This window comes from Lycorma delicatula, chromosome 9 (genome assembly GCF_047948215.1).
Source record: "Lycorma delicatula isolate Av1 chromosome 9, ASM4794821v1, whole genome shotgun sequence".
Lineage (NCBI taxonomy): Eukaryota > Metazoa > Arthropoda > Insecta > Hemiptera > Fulgoridae > Lycorma > Lycorma delicatula.
In genome coordinates, this window is record NC_134463.1 from 90699501 (window position 1) to 90719329 (window position 19829).

The 19829-nt window shown below is 31.9% G+C and overlaps 1 protein-coding gene across 3 annotated transcripts in view; it reads left to right on the forward strand.

The window, feature by feature from the left end:
* The window catches only part of LOC142330294 (uncharacterized), a 298879-nt gene that overhangs the window by 115336 nt on the left and 163714 nt on the right, over positions 1-19829 (forward strand). The window lies entirely within an intron of this gene.

A 19829-nucleotide genomic window follows, 5' to 3' on the forward strand; every position in this document is an offset into this window, starting at 1 on the left:
GGGATGAGCAAAACCAAAAAAAAAAAAAAAATATCGCTATAACTTTCTTGTTAAGTAAAATATCGATTTCGTTTAAATTCCTACTATTCTTTGGATAAGGGCTAAGGGGTGGAAAAAATGGGGTTTCAAGGACAAAAAAAATCATAGTTCATAGCTCCCTTAGTAGGCATAGGATCGAATCCGTTTAAAGTGGTCGTTAATTCTCTAAATATTAACTAAACATTTTGTTAGAAACGATTTTTGATATGACTATCCCTTACGGCAAGGGATGACCAAAATATTGTAGAAATTGTAAGAGAGGGTTCCCATATGCTAAACATATGAAACTTGTTTACACATTAAACCATATGGTCGTATTGAGTAAATTTGAAGTGAACGCATTTAAACTGCTGTAATTTAGTACTGTGTATATTTTAATTTTTGCAAGTGGCAATATTTTATTTGGGTAATTTAGGCCTAGTGTACTTTCAAATCATCTTCTCAACATCACTGTTGTTACATTTATATATGTTTTAAGTAAAACTTTCTGAAAACATTTTTTTTTTATCGATACAAAGAAACAAACCTAGAATCTCCCACTAATTTTCAAATAGGTGTGTTGTCAAACAATTCAGGAAAAATCATAAGGAAGTCTTATAAATTTAGCAATAGCTTGTAGTGTAATGAGAAAATGTAGTGCCCGTAAAACATGGAAACTAATGTTAGATACGAGCTCGTACAGTCCGAGTTCGCCTACCTTTATTTTGCCCCGGTGAAATCTACCTTTGCCTTCCGGCGTGTGTCGGAAGGAATTTTTTTTTATTTTGTATTTTTAAACGTTTATATTAAAACGAGTATGTTATACGTTTATTAGTATTATTTATTGAGAAATCGTATTAAGTGACCGAACAAACGTTCGCGACAGGAAGAGGTGCTGTAAATGACCGATCTCAAATTACTTAATTTTTTTTTACTCTTGATACGTGCGTTTAAATTTACCATACTTGTCGACTACTATTCGAATTTAATAACCCGTAGAAGTCTTTCTCGTTCATGTTGCGCGAGAATATATTTCTATTATTTTTTTTTAAAAGTGTTATGATGACGATGAATTGTTTATTTCCTGATGTTAAATAATAAGGTTCATATCCTGTTGTTTTAATTTGTTTTGAGAACTAGTGGAAAAGTATTGCGTGATTTTTTTTCAATACTTCCTTTTGTATTTATTCACTATTATTATTATGCACCAGTCTTCATATATATATGAAACGTGAGAATTTACGAATTAAAACTACAATTTTCTAGGTTTCTGTATTGTTGTTAAATGTATAGTTGCTACATATTTACATGACTTTGTGATAATGAAAATTCCTTAAGGCTATTTAGTTTTATTTTGTCGTATGCTGGATGTCGGATACCTTATGATTTTCATTTCGACCACTTTTTTCTTTGTTTTCTTGTTATATTTCTACGTTACGATTTTCTTTTTTTGTTACTTTTTAATAATTCTTACTGCAGGTAAACTTTTATGTTTTAAATTTATATACAGCTTGTAATTACCCGTGTTTCCCTGCAGGTTTTTTTTTACTACAAATTTATATTTCAAATAAAAAATATAATAGAATATGTTTTAATTAAATAACTTTTTCTAGTAGCTTGTAAATTAACATTTTCTACTGCCAATAGATTGTGAAGTACGATTATGAGTGCATTGAACTTATAGTTTTTATCTTAAATGTTAGTGCTTATAACTCTTTTAAGCCGTTTTATAACGATACTATTACTGAATGTTGCTACAAAATCACTGAGTAAATAATTTTCTAAATTAATTTTTTTTTTTAATGTCGTTAATATTAAATAATAATAAAATATGATAAAAATCAAATGGAAATATACAAATTTGAATTTAAGAATTTTCGAATTATTAACAGAAACTTCACATTTATGTGTTGAAGCTTACACTCTTTATACGAATATAAGTAACAGATCCTTTGCATATAATATGTATTAAGTAAATCAATTTTTAAAACCTTTATTTTATCAAAATTTATTAATGTTGAATTTTGGTTTGGTTGCGAGCCATAGCATTTACATTTCATATTTTGTTTTAAATAAGGATCAAATTTTTTTGAAACTAACAATTACATAAAAAAAAGTGATGGAATTGAATTTGTAACAAATTTTGTTGCAATGTTGGATTTGTTTTTGGCAGTTAGAAAAAAAATTGACCTTCCTGTCAAGCGACTAAAGCCGCGTTTCGGAAAAGTCCTACAACTGTGGATTGTTTCAGATGCACGGCTTACACACACAACTTAAATAAAATATTTATCATTTTATTTAATTATTATAATTTTTCTTTTATTTAATTCGATGATTCTAACCAAAGCGCGCACGCATACTATATTTAATTCGCGCGGGCGTGGCGGTACTAGCAACGACGGTCAGCGCTACCTAAACTAATATAATTTCATAACTTACAGAAGAGATTTCGCTTGTGCAGCAGCTGGTGTAGCCGCTAGGTTTAACGCACCAGGTACCTAGTCAACCGGGTATACGAGTTTGAGACCCAACTAAACCGAGTTACTTTTTTACACTTGAATATTATTAATTTATTTAATTCTATCGCTCACCTGTGACATCACAACATAGCAGACGACTACAACAGCATTTATGGGATGGAGTGCGATTTTCCAAAAACAATTATAAATATTGTTATGTCTTAGTTAACAAATGTGTCTAAGAAAAGTATGACCTTAATTAGGCGAAATATCGAGATACTGAGGGTTAGCTTGCTGTACAGCCTCACCCACTTAATATTTTAAGTTGAAAATTTAATGACATAAATTCCCCGTATATAGAAGTAATCTGAGCAGGTTTGCTCAAAATCGGTCCATAGTTCTGGAGATATAGAGTGATTTAAAGGCCAACACCACGCACACGTACATAACGAACATTAACATCCGGAAACGTTCCATCCGTTTTTTGGGGTTTCTTAGGTGTCAAAACCTCAAGATCCGCTTGTAACAGCGTATGCCCAAACCGGACCGATTTCATTACTTTCCCTTCTGGAGCTATAACTCGCTATAGTATAATCTAGACGAGAAAGTAACAAAGGTTATCTTACGCCAAGTGTTAAAATGTCTATCGACGTTTTTCGATTGAATTTTTTTAGAAGATAAGTGAAGTTTCAGTTCTTTCTGAAAACAGAATATTTTCCAGATGAAATGTCACGTAAAATAATCGATTTTTGCCATTTAATTTGCATCTCAACTATCATCATTACTTACTGTGTATCATCATTTTGCCTTGGGAACAAAAATCAGGGCAAGATGTTTCGCTAATCGTAACCAGAAAACGAAGCGGGTTTTTTATCTGCATTTTGATCTGTATTTCATTTTTTTATTTATTTTATTTTAATTTTGAAACTGCATTCCTGAAGTTTAAACGTACGAAGTATCTATCTATAAGCGATATTATTTTATTATTTGTCTGTTATTTAAAGATTAATGCTAATTTATATAAGGTTTTAGTCGAGCTGACACGAGAAACAGTTCACTCCTGAAACTTTCATAGCCGTTCTCAAAATAAGAAGCACGTCATGGCAGGCTGACCTAAGGAAAGTGACGAGTGAAGTGGTCTCCCTTTTCCTTCTTCATTTTGCCAAAAATATTACCGCTCATCGGTACGCTACTAAGACCACCACAGATTTTCAACTTTGTAAATGATATTTTTATTTCGTTCACTACAGAGACTGGGTTCATAACAAAGCGTCGTTAATTTCAGAAAAAGCAACTTTTTTGACTAGCGTCTCTTTTTACCTAGGTATTATACATCAGTTTCGCCCGTAACAACTGGAAAAGATAGTGTAAAGCGAGAGAGAGATTAATTTTGTCGAAAATTCATTACATCGGCTGCATTTCTTCTACTTAATAAAGGATTATACGTATTTATATAACTAATTATATTAATTTTCCTTTTGTTATGATAATTTTATTTTTAAAATATAGCTGATGGGAATCGTGTGAAAAACGAAATTATGATGTTTCGTAATATTAATTGCTAAAATATACATAGTTGTAAAAGTGAAATCAAAGCGTTATCAACGTTTTAATCTTTCGCTTGTTATTATTAGTAATGAGAGTGTAACAGTTTGTTACGAGTAGAGCCTTAGAATGTTATAGAAACTTTGATAAATGTTTAACACTAACGTGACCGTTTGATATCATTAAAGGAAATTCTTGAGGTTTGTTTCTCTTTGAATTATGTAGAACAGAAGTGTGCTTTGTACACTGTGACGAAGCTTATTTTTGCGTACTTCAGTTACAAGAAAACACCATAGACAATCTAGATTTAATGGTAAATTATTCCATATAATTTCCTAAATTAAAGTACTCTATAAATTTTAAGAAATTCCGCTTAATAAATATAGTTTTTTATTTATTTACCATTTTTGCATTATATATATATAGAACTATTGGTAGGTATACCTTATATTGGAGGTATTGAAATAATAAAAAGGCATGTGTAAATGTAAATGTAATTTTTATTATTACCATCCATTACCTTACATTTAGAGTAAATGTTGGAAGTGGCCGCCATCTTCTTGAATACAAGCTTCAATTCTTTTTACAGCGTTTCTTGCAACTTTTTTCAAAGTTTGTGGCTGGATATTTAATACAGCTTGTTCAATATTGACTTTCAATTGTTACAAGTGTTCGTGGTTTGTCGCTGCAGGCTTTTTCTTTGAGGTAACCCAGTAGAAAAAAAGAAGTTGAACCTGCGTAGTGCGATGTCGCACCGTCGTGTTGTAGCCAGCAATGTCTGTCTTCCTCTTCCAAGAGTGCGATGAACTGAAATAAAATATCCTGATATCGTTCTGCATTAATGGTGTACTCGAAAAAAATAGGACCGATTATTTTCTTCCGCGATATCGCGCACCACACGCCCGACTTCTGCGGGTGTAATTGTTTTTCGTGATAAACGTGGGGATTTTCAGCACTCCAAATTCTACTGTTTTGGCTGTTTACGTAGCCATCCAAATGAAACCGTGCTTCATCCGTGAAAAATAACGAATCCATATCATTAATTCCCTCACGCAGAAATCGACGGAACCGTTGACAGTATTGTAGCCGTTTTTCTTTGTCGGGCTCAAGAAGTCGATGAACCGTTTGAATGCGATAAGGTCGTAATTTAATTGTTTGGTCGCTCAAAATTTTATTGCGTTATCTGCGACCTTTCTTGAAAAATAATTTTTTTTTTTAAAACATACAAAATGGCGGAAGGATAGAAAAATATGAGTTTTCGGGCCTATGTTGACTGGACTTTGTTTCTTCAGTATGTTAAGTAAAATCACTTCCTAGAGTTTAGCCTCACTTTTAAAGAACACCTGTATATAAATATATATATATATAAAACGATTACGAGATTGTAAAGTAGTTACGTACACAGTGGGTTGACTTTTCTTTTTATTTTTCTTCTTGATTGCTTTCCAATACTTCTTCATTCTGTCAGATTCAGATCTTGCTTTTTTTGAGTTCTGAACAAACCCTCGTTGATGTTTTCTTTTCTTTAAATTTAAATCTGGAGTTTGCTTCTTTTATTATTTTTATATTGTCAGTTTTGTTTCGTAAATCTTGTATTGTGATTTCTAGTTCTTGCATATCTTGTTTAATTTCCGTTATACAAATCGGTATTTTAGCTTATTTGGAAGTCGAGAGTTCCAGCGTTCAAGTCCTAGTAAAGTCAGTTATTTTAACACGGATTTGAATACTAGATCGTGGATACCGGCGTTCTTTGGTGGTTGGGTTTCAATTAACCACACATCTCAGGAACGGTAAACTGAGACTGTGCAAGAATACACTTCATTTACACTCATACATATCATCCTCTGATGTATTATCTGAAAGGTTGTTACCGGAGGCTAAACAGGAAAAAAAGAAAAGAAAGAAAGATCGGTGTTTGGACATTTTTCAGTACTTCTCGACCAGTTTCCCGACGAGCCTGATCGGTTCTGTTCTTATTATGTGTCCAAAAAAGGAGTTCTTTTCATTCCAAAGTAGTCTAGAGCTGGTGTACGTCTTTATGTACCTGTTGGTTTAGTATGAGTCTCCATTCTCCCTCATCAGTAAGTCGTCTTTTATTTATGCATGTTCTTTCTATTCCTATTTTCCCTATTTTTATTTTAATTCTTCTTTCCCTATTTTATTGTATTCAAGACTGGTTCAAAAAATTATTTTTTTATAAAATTAAACTTTACTCTCACTTTTGGGTTCGTTAAAAAGTAACGAATATGGTCGTGTGAGGTATAAATTTATCCATTTTCAAGGGCGCTGAAAATGATTTTAATATTTAAAGTTGTTGAAATAGAAGCTTTTTTTCTTAGTAATACCAACTTTTGAAATTTGCCGTTTTAACCTTAAACCAATATTATTATCTTTTAATTGTAACGTGGAAGTTTTTCAATATGTCATTCACATATTATATTTTATTCAAAACACTCGCGTGACGGGAAAGTCCTACAACTGTGTTGGCAGCTTTTTACTAATATCTTAATTCCTTTGGAACTTAAATTGGGAATACATTGTAAGTTGTACCGTAAAGTCTATCTGAATAACTTTTGAATAAAACGATGCCTTTCACTTGATCAAAAAAAAGTGCAGATATTATGGAAAAAAATGAAATGTTGAAATTTTGTTTAAGATTACTTCAGTTTTGAATTCTAAAGTTACCATTTTTATTTAAAAATAAATAAAATTTCAATTCATTAACAGTATTTAATATCTTAAACAGTTTTTTTTTAATATTTACATAACAGTAGTTTTACTGCCATTTATATTTTTTATTTAATTAGAATTTTTTCTCTATTTTATAAATCTATTTTCCGGGGTAACATTAAATATTAGTTAACAAATTTATTAAATGGTAGATTCGGTTAAAGTTTTCAAAGTTATTCAATAGGATACGAAAGTTCATTTATCTTTATGGTTACTACGACACAGTTTACCGTAACAATTGAATGCGCTGGCTGTTGTTGAAAAGAACGGATATCTCTTTTGCTCGCTCCTACGTGCTGTGCCGAACAGGATGTCGATATCGTTAGCGAACTCCACAGCCTTTTTGATTAAGTGAATGTGACAAGCCTGAATGAACATTGTGGCAACTTTAAAAGAGCAATGTTCGACCCTCTAGTCTTTTTTTATCGGTATTTGCACTTTATATAAAAAAAAGACATTGTTGAAAGTTTTGATAGTCTTTTATTGTAAAATTTTATTTAAAAAAAAAAAAAATGTAACTGATGCTAAAATTTTATTGTTTTTGTTATTAATTCTAAGTAATATGTTCGATTTTTTTTTCTTTACGTAAATTACAATAGAAGTAAATTATAACATAAATCCTTAGTATTTTTGGTGACTCGTGTTAGAATGTTTAATTAAATATTTCTTCTACAATAGGTTTGTGCGAGTTTTCTATTTTCCAAGCTGACATTTGTAGAACCGAAAAACTACAGCTGAATAATATCCTTAAGTTGGAATTTTTTTGTATCAAATAAATAATGTACGTATTCAGTTATCCGGTAGGTCCAGTTTAGAATTAACATAATTTCATACGCTTTAAAATTGTTATTACAATGCATCATAAGCATTGAATTTATATAATGAATTATTCATACGTAAAATATATATTTACGTGTAAGAATTGTTTTTCATAAAAAACAAAAAACAATTTTTTTTTAATACAAAAAAATTAATAAATAAGTAAAAGACGTGAGAAAGTTCTATACTTAGACCGGATAACACGGCAATTTGCTTACGTCCTTTTTGTTATATTGTGGTGTGATGTTACGTGTTGTTTATATGTAAGACTGATGAAATGTAATTGTGGATATTTTCATTGCCTGTTGATGCTGTTACATTGATGCGGTGAAACATGTAGGACGTTCCTACGACAAATTTATGGTAATACGATAATTAAAATTTTATATATATATATACACATACATATTTAAAGGGTGTTTTAAAATGGTGGGCTGGCTATACTTTTTCGGAATCTACTTGTAAAACTAAACAAAAAATAAAAAATGACAATTTCTCTTTCGTTCTCTCCCTGTCCGCCATTTTGTTATTTTTATATAAAAATTTATATCTCAAGTTCAGATAGAGGATTCACATTAATATTTGATAAGAGTCATGGTAATAAAGTATAAAATTAGCAACAAATCAGGACTTAAATACCTTTGAAAATTACAAAATGACGGTCGTGTTTATTTTTCAATCCGTTATTGCTACATAAATATTAGTTTCATCAAAATGTACCTTTTTGCTAAAATATTAAGCCTTTTATTCTGAACAAAATAACGTTTTATTTTTTAAAATCGGTTAACAAGTAGGCGAGTTATGGCTAAATATTGATGTAATTTTGTGTCTGTTTTCTTGTCCACCACTTTACGTTCAATTCGATTAAATATTAATTGTTTTTATTTATTGTTAATTCTAGTATTGTAAATTAGTATCAAATTAAGTAATAATTTTCTCAAAATAATACACCTAATAATTAAAAAAATAAAACAACTACCTAATCTTACCTTAATTGTTGTTGTAGAACATTAGGTATTTAAAAAATAAACAGTTAACAATTGTTAAAAGTTATAAGAGATGTTCAAAGTCTCCACCATTAGAAATTACACAAATCTCCAGTCTTTTTCTGAAAGATTGTATTAACCGTTCAGAAATTCTGGGAGTATTCCTAATTTCTTGAAATCCATTTTGGATCCTTTGTTCAAGATCTTAAATGTTTAGTATCGCAGTTGAATAAAGAATGTGTTTCAAGTGACTCCCACAGGTAGAAGTCAAGAGGGTTTAAGGCCAGGGCACTGGCGTTCCACGGCCTATCAATTTTTAATGGAAAGTTTCATGCAGGAAATCTGTTACCAACTGACAAATGTGGTGGTGATCCATGGTGGTGAAACCACATATTTCCTCGTAATTGTAGAGCTAGGTCTTCCAAATATGTGGAAATTTTCGGTCAAATGAGCAAGATAACTTTCTCCATTTAAATTATTTGGTACAATGACAGACCCAAAAGATAGTCATTAAAAATAGCTGCCCATAAGTTCAGGGAAAATCTTTGTTGATAGCTACTTTGGGAAGTATCATGAAGATTATCGTCGCTCCAGATACGCTGGTTGTGATAGTTTTGAACACTTCTTGTTGAAAGAAGCTTCATTTTTACATGTTTAGCATGATCAGCAGTAATAGTCGCAAAAAGGTAAAAATTGATACCAATTGTTTTATTATTATGTAATATTAAACATACTGTGAGAAAATTATTACTTAATTTGATACTAATTTACGATACTAGAATTAATAAATAAAAATAATTAACATTTAATCGAATTGAACTTTTAAAGTGGAGAACATGAAAACAGACTCAAAATTACAATATCAATTATCTGCCGTAACTAGGCTACTTGTTAACCGATCTTAAAAAAAATTCATTTTGTTCAAAATAAAAGGTTTAATATTTTAGCAAAAGGGTACATTTTGATAAAACTAATATTTATGGACATATAACGGATTGAAAAATAAATATGGCCGTCATTTTGTAATTTGCGAAGGTATTTAAGTCCGGATTTTTTTACTAATTTTAAAACTTTACTGTAGAGACGCTTACCAAATATTAATGTGATTTCTCTATCCGAACTGGAGATATAAATTTTTATATAAAAATTAAAATTTTGGTGAGGGAGAGAATGAAGGAGAAATTGCCACTTTTTTCCTAAGCATATTTTTTGTTTAGTTTTACAAGTGGAATCCTAAAAGGTATAGCTTTTGTGTACCCCACCACACAAAGGTGTAGCTACCCCACCATTTTAGAAACACCTGTATACATCATACGATCAAAAATTCTGATCAAAATGTTAATATATTTATATATCAAAGAAGTATACACTTTTGATTAGTATCGTTCGCCCATTCCCCCACCGACTCCATTGAAACATTTACACATCTTTTAATAAAAATTCTAAAAATGTTTGGTGAATATTTTAATCTTCTAGGATTTATAGAAAACGAAATGGCGGCTTTCAAATTAAAAAAACATCAGTTTCAGATAAAACACATTTATAATGACACATTTATCAGATAAAACAGATGATAATTAGAGCTAGAATAATTAAAATCAGTTAGATCATTAGTCCTGGTTGTGACCAATTTAATTTGTTTTATTCATTTGAACAGCTGTTTAACATCTCTTTCTTTTTTTTTAACCACCGGGACACCGTTAGGTATTACTTAAGAGGATGAGATGAACGATAATTTTTGTAGCGTGTGAAAATGTCATGCATGATCGGGATTCGAACCCGGGACATCAGGATGAAAGGCCGAGACGCTACCACTCGCGCCACGGAAGCCGGTACCAATACATCCTCTGTTGTTAATCATTTTTACCGGTTATTTTATAATGAATAAAAAATTTGGCTTATCTGAAATTAATGTTTTTATTTGAAAGCCGCCATTTTGTTTTTATATATCCTAGAAGGTTGAAATTTTCACAAAACATTTTTTGAACCTTCATTAAAAGGTCGGTAATGTTTCAATAGAATCGGTTGAGGAATGGGCGAGTGATACTAAATCAAAAGTGTATACCTCTTCGTAGGACACGTATATATTTTTACTTGGCATAACTCTAGAACTATGCTGCAAAAGGAAATACGGTAGTCAGTCAAAAAATGAGATATGTCTTATTTGCATTTCTCGACGTTTCATGACTCAGGGATCGCAAAAAACAAAAAAGTGGGGGTAATTTTTGTACGTATGTACGAACATTTTTGGCGTTTTTTGGGGTGGGGGTACGATTTTGCAAAAGATTTTTTGAAAATATTTTTATTTTTAATCGTTAACAAATGTGTCTTAAGACGGTGGTTCCCAAACTTTTCCGAGTCTCGGCACCCGTTTCCAGTCGCGGCGCATTTTTCAATTAAAATTTTTCTATGGCGGCCTTCCCTAAGTAAATGTATGACTACTCGTAAGTAAGAGATAAAAATAAATAAAACTCGTTTATCTACATTATTGTTTTTACTTTCATTAAATTAATAATTGTAAATATATTGGTTCAATTAATTATGAAGGTTTTACAGTATTTCGCCGCACCGCTGTGAAGAGGCCGCGGCGCACAGTTTGGGAATCACTGGTTTAAGAAAAATATGACCTAAATTGGGCTAAATGTTTGTGATACTGAGGGTTACCTTGCTCTACAGCCTCATCTTCTCAATATTTTAAGTTGAAAATTTAATAGCATCAATGTCCCGTATGTGGAAGTAATTGACCAAGTTTTGTCAAGATCGGTCCAGTAGTTCTGGTGGTTAAGGTGATTTAGACACCAAACACACGTACATTAACACCCGGAAAATTTTCACCCGGATTATTGAATTCCTTAGGTGTCAAACCGTCAAGATCCGGTGAAAACTGCGTATGCCCAAATTGGATCGATTACAATACTTTGCCTTCTAAAGTTATAGCGTTTAGGGACCGTCTAGATGCGCTATTGCTCTGCAATTGCGCTATCTAGACGGGAAAGTTATGTTAAATAATTATATAGCTAAATAGAATCTCTTAGCTCTGGCTCGGAAATCTTCGAAATGTATAAAATGGAAATGCACTATAATGTAAAAATCAGGGGTCAATTTCTACTGGCTTAATCTAAATTTGTTTCAATTTTTAAAATTCAAATTTAAATACAACGGATGTGCTAAAATTCAGTTACCCTACTTGTTAATAAGAAAATAGTTAATAAAAGAAATTAAAGGTTAAAAGGTTCTTCATTATTATACCATATTTAATATTTATCGTAGGCGGTATTCAAATGTCATTCATTCTTTTGCCTTATGCTTCGTGGCAATGATTAAACGAAAGGATTATTAATAAATTACATTTTAAAAAGGCTGTTAGATATTTTAAAGTACTAAAGATACTTTAAAGTAAAGTTCCTATCATTATTAAATAATGAAGTTCCTGCACAATTATTGAAAATTAAGCTTTCTCATTCCTTTTAGTGTAATTTTTTTTTTTTAAATATATTCTCTAATAAACTAATTACATTGATTCAAAGTAATGAAATAGTTTATCTATAGACTTTCAGTTTATTGTCGTAATTTTTATTTTTTATTATTACAGCATAATAGTTTATTGTCTTACGTCATTCTGATTTACATAATAGATTCGAAGATAGTTTTTAATTTTTATTATCGTTGCTTAATATTCGATTATTTCAGTATAATGGTATGTAGCCTGATATCATCTTGTATTTAAAGTATTAATATTGCGAAAATCCATGTAAATGGAAAATGTACAGTAAAATAATTTCAACTCTCATTTCAACAACTCATTTAATTACACACATAGACACAACCGCGCGCGCGCGAAAGTTGAACAGTACTAACATCTGGCTGGCTTAATAAATCCGGGATAGCTGTTATTGGATAAACCTTTGTTAACAACCCTGGAACCTGGGTTTATCTGATAAGTATCTCAGTCTTAGGCTGGTCGAGCCGCTCTTATTGTAGCACACGAACATCAAGCCTTCGACCTTGGTGCATGCTCCCCGCAACCTTAATCGGCCGATCGAGTTATGGGTAACAGGCCGATTTAGTGACGGCTATCTAAACTAAACTCATATCCAAAGGGAATCATTGGATAAGGGACGATCCACCAGTAAAGGAACTTCGAATTGAGTCAAACAAACGTACCCGAAGGATGTAATTTCGTAGTCTAAGGATATCCGTCCTGCGTACAGTTCCTCAGAAGATTTACATTCAAGAGTAGGAACAGATTTTGGTCAATGATTTTGCTTTGCCTAGGTCATATATATAAAAGTGAATAAAATGATCTTCCACCAAATAATAAAGTCACTTGAGGAAAAGTTCCACACTTGCTCATCTACACAATTATGCAGTAGTTGTCGGTGGGGGGTGGGGCTTCTCTGTTTTCCCCCACATTGGTCTTTTTTACGGTACTTGTTAATAATTGTTCGTGTTATAATTACAATTATATGGTATTTAGAGATATTTGCAGAGAAATTATAATCTAACCAATCCTAACTTACGCTCGCTAGTCAAGGTTAGCGAGCGTAAGTTAAGTTAAATTATATGTGTAGTTATAAGCATATAATTATTACACGAGCAATTAATAATACGTAATGGAGAAAAATCGTTGCGGGGTAAAACAGAAAAGACCCGTAATTGGAATTGTTAAATTATTGTCAAGTCTAAGCATATAAAGTATGTACTACAGGTGTTCAAAAAGTGACACAACCTTATGGAAAAATGAGTAACTTAGAATAGTTTTTGAAAGTAGCCACCATTATGCGACCCACATAATTGAATATGACGTTGCATGCACGCTCTTAAACACATGTAACATTTATTGAGGAATTGCAGCGACCGGTCGTTCAGTTTTCCCTGCAATTCGGGAATAGTTTGAGGATGAGTTTTGTAAGCAGCATCCCTTAACGTATCTCCTCAAGAAAAAGTCAGGAGGGGATAAATCACGAAACCGAGTCGGCCACAACCCCTTCAAAATCTCTGGTCCATGAAAACACTGAAACAAGAAATTGATAGATTTGTTGGCTTATGAGCCGTAGCATTGTTCTGCTGAAACCACATGTACACTAGCCGGTCTGCAGATATAGTGTTTACAAATTTTTGCACCATCTTGTGTAGCAATCGCTATTCACCGTGCCGTGAATGTCATACGATTCGCTTACGTGACATTGTACACCAAACACCCATTTTTTGTCCGTGGTAAAGAAGACTCTCGTACAGCCGATGTGGATTTTCCGTACACCAAATGCGTGAATTCTGTGCATTCACGTATCCATTGAGGTGGAACCACGCCTCCAGACCAAAACAAATCATCGAATTTTTCCCCATCTGGCATTACAGATGACATAAACGACTGACAGAAAGCTACAAGTTTTCCAGTGTCTGCAGATAACAACTTGTGAACAACGAATTCTATACGGATGCATCTTTAAACACTTGCGCGATGCCGAGTGGGCACTACCGACGGAAAGACCAGACTGGCTAGATAGGCGTCGCCCAGACTTCTTGGGACTAACAAAACATGGAGCTTGCAAGTCGATCAAATGTTCTGATGTTAGCACTTTCGGTTGACCACTTTTGGTATATCTGCCACATTCTTTGTCTCCTGGAACTTGTCGCACAGCCGCTTGATGAAGGATTTGTTTGGTGTCTGTATTCACAGCATACTTTTCTCAAGGCATTCTGGTCTGGGCATAACTGGTATATTTAATGTACTGGGAGTCAATAAATCCTGCTGCATTGTGCAACCCATTTTTCCTCGATTTTACTCAATTTAACTTGCAGCAAAAGAAGGAAACATTCTTCCTTAAGGTTGCATCACTTTTTAATACTATGCACATTTGATTGGTTTGTCATTCAATATTTTAGTGTGTTTAATGTATTTGCTGGATCCAATTTTGTAACAAAATTATATTGAAGCCTTTATATATATATATATATATATATATAAAGGCTTCTTTGCTAGTGAAATGTTCTGATTTCCAAATGCATGGTGGGAGGGTAGGTTATTTTTTAATTTATGTGGGGAAAAAATTGGTTTTTATAGTAGCCTATTTATGCTGCTTGATGTTTTTTTATTATTTTTATGTTTCATTTAAAATCAAACAATTTGTTAGGGAATCATTTTTTGTGATATTTTTTCTTAAAAATACATTTTATATTCAACCATGCACGTTCGCGCGCCCTCATATGCTACGTTAGATGAAAAACGACTGTTACTCAATTCGTCTGTTGCACAATCTGGCAATAGCCTGATTCTGTCATCTGTTCTTATAACTTATTGTTATCTATTTACACTGGCTGCCGTTCAGATTCCAAGTTTTATATTTTTATTATTATTTTTTATTTTTATTTTATAATTTAACTTATCTGTAAGGAATTAATTTTTCTTACAAAGACCTACCTATATGTTAAATTATTTTCTCATTTGTTTGTATGCGTGTTTTTTTCTTTTTAAAGAAAAAAAGGGTTTTTTTATGAAAAATCGTATTTTTCATAAAAAAACTTTCATAAAAAATTTTTTTGTTGGTATTTAATACTGGCTCTTTTGGGTTTAATCTTCGTAAGTAAAACCATATTATTCGTGAAGCTGTTATTTTATGTAAATTATTTTTGTGGTTTTCCCTTTTGTTTGTTATTAATATTTATTTGTTGATTTTGTCATAAAAGTTTGATTTCATATAATCTGCAGAGAGTCCCGGAACATAATAAAATATAGTTGATATTAAGAATTATTATTACTGGAATATTAATAAACTAAATATTATAAGGACTGCTATTTTGAAATTTAATAAGTATTATCAGTTTAACTTTTTTTCTAATTATTATCGAATATTGGTTTTTAAATGTGTCTAACAAAGATTATTAACCAATCCGTTTTGGAGTTATAAAATTCTATTTAAAAAAAAAATAAAAAATAAAAAACAATCTGATAATGAAGCGATTTAAGAATTTGCTTGTTTAAAGTGTTTTTGTTGTCGTATCGTGAAATACGTACACGATCTCTCAGAATACTCTTTGTTGCAGACAACCGAAATCATAATTTTACAAAAGAAGATTGTGAAAATTTTAATCGGTGACCCCATTTATAATTAAGATTATTATGAAAAATAAACTAAATTATTAATTCAAAAATAAACTAATTTTTTGATGTAAACCTATGTTAGTCATTATGAAGGATTCGTTTACGGTTCACCAACCTTTACGAAAACCGAACATGATAACAAAAAAAGTCAGTTTTTGGTAGCTTTTTAAATATAAAAATTCATTCATTCGTAGTGTAGTGTTCTGCCATTATAACAGGTACTGTCACGGTTGCTGCGCTCCCCATCTTGTTTTTATCGTTTGCTAACCTCTTAGTTTCCGCCTATTTTCCTTTTCCATAATCCCATCTATCATTTAAAATCTCTTCCTAATTCTTGCTTTCCTTCCATTCACTTGGATTCACCAAGTCTTCTATCGTATCTACTAATAATGAACACCTTTTTTTTTTCTTTTCATGTTTAGTCTCCGGGAATTACCGTTCAGGTATTACTTCAGGGGATGAATGTGGATGATATGTATGAGTGTATACGAACTGTAGTTTTGTACAGTCTCAGTTCGACCATTCCTGAGATGTGTGGTTAATTGAAACCCAATCACAAAAGAATACCGGTATCCACGATCTAGTATTCAAATCCGTATAAAAATAACTGACTTTACTAGGACTTGAACGCTGGAACTCTGTAATTCCAAATCATCTAATTTGGGAAGACGCGTTATATTTTTCTGTCTGTCAAACATACACAAAAATATAAATATTTCGACTACCAAAGAAGACTTTTTAAAAAATAAATAAATTTAATATAAAATGTAAGATGTTAATAAAAACACAAATGAAACTTAACCCACATATATATGTACGTATACTTTTCTTTCTTCTTCTTTTTTCCTGTTTAGCCTCCAGGAATTACCGTTCAGGTATTACTTCAGAGGATGAATAAGGATGATATGTAAGATTGTAAATGAAGTATAGTCTTGTACAGTCTCAGTTCGACTATTCCTGAGATGTGTGGTTAATTAAAACCCAACCAATAAAGAACACCGGTATCCACGATCTAGTATCCATATCCGTATAAAAGTAACTGCCTTTACTAGGACTTGAACATTGGAACTCTCGACTTCCAAATCAGCTGATCTAGGAAGTCGGTGTTCACCACTAGACCAACCCTGTGGGTTAATAATGAATACCTGCATGAGAAGAAGAACACCTTCTTCTCATACTATGCCCTAGCCAGTTTCTTTTCCTGTATTCAATCACGTTTAACATTTTCCTGTTCTCTCAAATTATCTTGTAATACTTCTTCATTTGTCGCATGGTCTTGCCATCTGACATTTGTATTCCGCGCCACAGCTACAATTCAAAAGCCTCTGTGTCTGCCTTTCTCATCGTCCACGTTTCAGTTCCATATAACAGCAGTCTTCCCTTCTTATTAAATGCCTGCATACTTCTTGATATTCGTGTTTTAATTTCTACTGTGCAAGTTAGGTCATCAGTTATAAAGAAGCTCCCTATGTACTGAAAATCGTATCTACTCTAAAACTTTATTTCTTATTTTAATCTCAATTCTCTCCTCTTTTCCACCTAATACCATCCATTTCGTCTTTCTCTATGTCCTAAATTTTGCAAGCTTCATTCAAGTGATTGAGCATTTCATTTAGTTTACTTGGTCTCTACACCAGTACCGCCATGTTATCAGTTAAACGTATACATTTTATTCTTCTTCCCACGATCTTTATTCCTCTTTTCCCATTTGAACAATTCAAACAGTATTTAATTATTTCTTCCTGGTTTATACTACAGGTCGGTGACGCTATGAGTATCCCTGCATCACTCGCCTTCGAATCCCTATTCTTCCTGTCATTTCGTTCCTTACTCTCCCTTTTATTCTCGGTTTATAGTACAACTGTTTTATTAGACGCCTGTCTTTCCAACAGGAAAGAGAGGCGTCTCTCTTCCAAAAGGATGGCGTTGACTGGAAGTATAAAAATAAAGAAATTTATTTAAACTTAAATAAAGGAATATATGTTTTTAAATATAAAAAAAAAATCTAATTATTTCATTACTTTCTAAGCAGATAACGAATAAAATTAGGAATTTTTTTATAAATTTTATTTGCGGATTCATATTTCTATTTCTTAAAGAAAGTGACTTATTAGGACAGTAATAAATGAATCGGATTAAAAAAAATTCTTAAATTTAAGTCAGGATTAAAAATAAAATTATTGTAATTTAGTTATTTACTAAAATTCTATTTAAGGTCATTCATTTACTATATAAGCTTTTCTTTTTATTGTGAATTTAAGCTTCTCTGTATTTATAAGCAAATGCCGTATTCTCTCCTTTGCTTCCATAATATTAATTATCTAATTATTATTTTTATTTTACTATAGATTAATATGTATTTATGAATATTAAATAGCGCGATACAGATTTAACACTCTGAATATATGAATGTTTTCTCTTCAACTCTTTACTTCGGTATCTCGGTGGAGCCTTACAGATTTTCTCGATGCACAGTTGTCCTCTTTATCGTCACTCCCTCTTCCTCTTGACCTCATTCATTTATTCCTGTCGCAGGAGATTTTCTTAGGAAATGTCCAATCGTACTGTTTCTCCTTTGAATTTTTTTTTAACGATCGCTTTTCATTCGTTTTCAAAAGTACGTTTTCATTATTTATTCTCTCTATCCTTGGAACATTCAGAACCGTACCTCGAAAGCTTCGTCTTTTATTTATATTTCTATTTTCTTAAGGTCCAAGTCTAACGCATAAGTACTTCAGATTAAACCTTTAATGAAGTGTTACCCAGTATTCAGTGTCACATCCTTTGATGTCAGCAATCTTATATTTTTATTAAATACTTCCTTAACATGTGTAATTCTATATTTAATGTCAGCTATGATTTTGATATTCGATGTTGTGTATTTAAAGGTATTGACCTGCTGTACTGTAGTTTTTCATCCTCGATTCATAATAGTTTTTTAATTTATATCTAACGTATAATTCATGATTATTCTCATATCGCAGTTTACTTTTAAAATTGTGCTCTTTTGTGTAAACTATCTTGAAATTTTTTCGTATTGTTTTCTACCCAATTCTGATGCCATCTGGAAATCTAATCGTTTTGTAAAACTCACCGTTTATGTATATTCCGATCCTGTATATGGGTCTATAAACTGTCAAAAATACGTTGGTAGTCACAAAATTTAACAGGTTGAATGCTATGAGAGACATATTTATTTCTCGGGGAACAAATCTAAGACTGATTATTCAACAACAAAAAAATGTTGGGTCATTTGTTCTGAATTTTTTTTAAAAATATTTGAATTTACTTTAAAGTTACAATTAATCAGAAATATTTAAAGTATTATTATTGTGTTTTTTGTACTATTTATCACTAAAAAATGGCGAGATTGGCAAATACATGAAAATACGGTGTAGCACTCAACCTGTTAAAATAGTTTATTATTCGTTTATTTAACGCCAGTCTCCGTGGCGGAGTGCTAGCGTTTCGGCCTTTCATCCAGAGATACCGGTCAGACATGGCATTTTTCATATGCTACAAAATTTCATTTCCATATTTCACGCACAAGATTTAAGCCGTATGGCGATGTCATCAATATTGGTCAGATGGTTGAACAAGAACAAGAAATAAATATTAAAAATTAAAACATTCGACTGCCAAAAAAAATATTGCTCTTTAATGTAGAATAATAACTAATATAGGATAATTAAAGAGCGTGCGAGTGACAAATTTGTATATAGTATAATTTTTATTTCAAATTTTTTTAAATTTGTTTAAATATATACGAGATCTGTTCAAAAAATAATCAAAATTTTTTAATTACGCGCCAACAGAGATATTTAGTCGCATGCGGTTGGCAGCATTGTGTTCTGCATAACCTCCTCTGTAACCACATATTCTTGGATTGTTGATATCTTGTTGTGTTTAAGTGTTAGTAACGATTTTTGTAATGTGCGATTTTCGGAAGCAACGATACAACGTAAAATTTTGCGTGAAACTGGGGAAAAGACTCTGTGAGACTTTTAAAGTTTTGAAACAAGCTTACGGAGATGATGCTCTAAGTCGTACGTAATGCTGCGATTGGTTTTTACGATTTGGAAGTGGTCGTCAGTCAATTGAAGATGACCCTCGACCAAGAAGGCCTTCGATTTCAAACTGATGACATCCGCGTTCAGAAAATCAACGATC